Source organism: Acyrthosiphon pisum, chromosome A1 (assembly GCF_005508785.2).
Source record: "Acyrthosiphon pisum isolate AL4f chromosome A1, pea_aphid_22Mar2018_4r6ur, whole genome shotgun sequence".
Taxonomy (NCBI): domain Eukaryota; kingdom Metazoa; phylum Arthropoda; class Insecta; order Hemiptera; family Aphididae; genus Acyrthosiphon; species Acyrthosiphon pisum.
In genome coordinates, this window is record NC_042494.1 from 96,259,205 (window position 1) to 96,263,127 (window position 3,923).

Sequence of the window (3,923 nt, forward strand, 5' to 3'; positions counted from 1 at the left end):
AGATAATGTTCTTACCTAAAATTTTTAAAATAGGTCAATTCACTCTAGTATCAAAACTAACAGCACACTATTGAAACTTATGAACGACAATTTGCCATGTCGTGCGTATGTAAGACGGAGACAACAAATGTATGGGTAGCGTCCTCTTAAAATTAAACTTGGAAGGCCCCCTATCTATAGTAAATTCAAAATTGTGGCACTGTATATAAAAGTGTATATTTCTAAGAATCAAAGATTGTAACAGATGACAGCATTCAATTATCGTAAATACTAAATAGTAGTAAATAGTAAATACTAAATGGACTGAGCCCCTATTCCATCAACTATTTCGTAATAGGAATTAGCGCACGAGGATGACGGTCGACGACGACGTTTATGGCGGTATTTATAATATATACTATATATACTATATATGTATTATAAAGCTATACACTTATACCTATTTATATGTATGTGATATTCACAACAGATAAGCAATACTCGACGGCAATTAATTGGGGAAAAAATTTAAAAATAGCTGGAAAATTAAATTCAACTATTATGTAATCATGATTCTTGACATAATTCAAGTATTAAATTCCACGAAAAAAACGTTAATTTTTTTGGTCGGGAATAGGTTTTGGTTATAAAACCGTTATTGAAAATATAAGGTAACCGCTTTATTGTTAATATTTAGATATTTACCTTGATTACCGATAACCAATAACCGCTTTCAGCATTCTAAAACTAAAAGCGGTTATCGGTTTTCGGTTCTCAAATTTACGGTTTTTGTTACAAACCAGTTACCGGTTTTAAGCCCTGCTTTAGAGTGTTTGTTGAAAGGTGAGCAAAAAGGAAGTTTTCTCTCTCGATAATGTTTACACTAAAAATAATAACATCGTATGTGTGTGAACTGTATATAAATTTATTTTATGTCGCTCGACGACGACGAGAGAAACGCAACTAACAAATTAAAATTCAACATGATAACAATATACAGCTAAAGTTGTGAAGTTAGCGAGACCTGTTTATAGATACGGACCTCGACAATATTCTATACAATTATAATAATAATATCATATATTTCATATCTGACAATGTTGAATGCTTGCATGAGAAGTGTGGGGGGCAAAGCCCCACGTTTTTATTTTGTAAATAGGGGTGGTGGTATAGCTTTTTACTTGCCCACCCCCCCCCCCCCCACCCCCGTTTTAAAATATAGTTCGGCGTCATCGTCTCCTTTTATCTTTTGAAACCTAAGGTATATGAATAAATAAAGTTGTTTGCATTTCTAACAACAAACTAATATTATAATTTCGCCACTTCATTCCACCTATCAGAGCTAAAAACTTTTAGCTATACTCGCTCAAATTTCAACTTTTTTATATGAAATACACAAAACATATTTTGTTTCGAAAAATACAATAAGCAATGTTCATAATACCTGTGTTGTTTATTCAGTAACAACTCATATACTATGCAATAATAATTCACCATGCGTCGTAAACTCCATAGTACCTACATTACAGTGGTTTTTATATCACTTGATTAAATAATTAGTATACAAAATTAAAGACGACAAAAATGCAATGTGTGCATTTGAACAGTTTTTTTTTAAATTTTCCACTTTGTTCGATCAGCTTTAAAATACTACTAAATATTTTCAAATGAGTTGCTAGTAATTACATAAAATAGTTCAAAAAAACTAGTTAGAAACATGTCTAAATACATAACTATCCTAGTCATATATATTATAGCAATTTAATTGTATGCACTATGCTTCATATTCGTGATACATCACGCTTTCAAATATACGTCAAGCCAAAGAAAAAATGTAATATGTCTGTTAAATTAAGCAAGCATCTAAATGTAGTTTCTATATAAATAATATTATATTATATACAAATACCAAAAGCTACAAGTATTCATTACTTAAATAACGGTTTTAACGCTTTAGTTATAGGTAGGTATAATATAATATTACACGTAGGTATACCTAATACGTGATAAGCCACACTTTGAAAATATACGTCAACCTAAAGAAGTATAATTAAGGTATAATGATATAAGGTATATGATATTATCATAATTTGTAAGATTTTAATAATTTGTATTTTTAATTGCAAAAAAACAAATAAAAATATATTATAATATATATTATATATTATATACATATTCAAAACAAGTCGTATACATAACAACCCACAACCTGATCAGATACAACCAAAAAACATTTAAAAATACATTAAAAAATGAACTTTCATGTTAAATTGTTCTTGCAGCAATCAAAAAATACTTAGACACAGTTTTTTTTTTATATAAACTCGTACACAACTTACATATGTAAACCAACATAATAAAATTACGTCAAAAGCACAGAAATATGTAAATAATTTTATATTTAGAAACTCGTAAAATATTTTACTTGAACACCTTAGAATTGAAAATGTAAAACAAGATTTCTCATACTTTATTCACTATTCAAACAAAATTAGATTAGAATAATGACACATAACATAATTTTTATGATCGATTGAAGTTCAAACGTTGATTATATAGAATGTTTTTACTTAAAGTAACAAATTTTCTTCTACATTTTTTTGTTCTCCAAAAATATATTAATCGATGAAATTTGAAAGATAATGATATTATTGATATTAGTTGACTAGTTTTCTTTTCTATACACGGTAAGATTTTCAAAGTGCTTAGACAAACTTTATGCTAGTTCTGCTCAAAATCGTTTATTACTCATACCACAATGATTCATTGATCATTGATCATTCAATCAAGTTATGATCATTTTAAAATGTACACTTTCAAAAAGGTCATAACTCACTTAAGACTAATAATATGAATAAAAGCCTACGTGGGGCCCTAGATAATAATCTTACCTTTAAATTTGATAATAGGTCAATTCACTCTAATATAAAAACTAACAGCACACAATTGAATCTTCTGAACGAACATTTGCTATAACGTACGTGTGTAAGACGGAGACAACACATGCGGGTGCGACGTCCTCATAAGTATACAATTTTTAACATTTAAAAATACAGGTGATTTATTTTCGGGGAAATACACTCTCCCACATAAATAACAATTTGATATGTATCCACGTTATTTTTAGAACAAATATTAAAATTTGAAATATCCGTTTAATTTTAAATGTTAATACAATAATACATTGACAACCGTATTAGTGTAATAACTTAAAAATACGAAGAAAATATAAATACGACTCCTGTCAATAATCATATTATATTTAATTCAGATGGTAAAATAATACAATTAAGCTATTACCTTCCTCCAGGTGTTCGGAAGGCTCTCGAGATCGTGTATTCGAGAATTAGATCAAATACACCGTACAATATAATTTATGTAAAAAGCACATATAAATTAATACTGCAACCAATGTAAAATATTATATTAAATGCCTTACCTGATTCGCAGTTGTTCGTGAATTATGTTGCAAGAGTTTTTAGATTTTAGGTGACACAAGGTAATACTTCAAATATACAAATCGAAATAAAAACGCACTGATTTTGACTTAACATAAGAAGTCCAGTTGTCGCCCGTGGAAATCGATGTTGATATTTTTTGAGAGGTTGTTACTCGGTGGCTGGTGCTCATGCACGGGTCCACGTAAAAACCTGGAATGTAAAAACCTGGACGTTTCAAATCTGGACGGTACAATTCTGGAACGTAAAAACTTGGACGGTAAAAATCTGGATGGTAAAAAATGGGACGGTACATATCTGGAAATTAATAATTAAAAATCCATGCAATTCTGGACGGTGCAAATCTGGACGGTACATATCTGGAATTTAATAATTAAAAAAAGGCGGGTAAGTCGTGGATGTCGCTCTGCTGTACAGTAGGTTACAAGTGGGTTACTGTAATGGATGGAATTAAATTTGAATCCAATGATATTATATCATTGTATA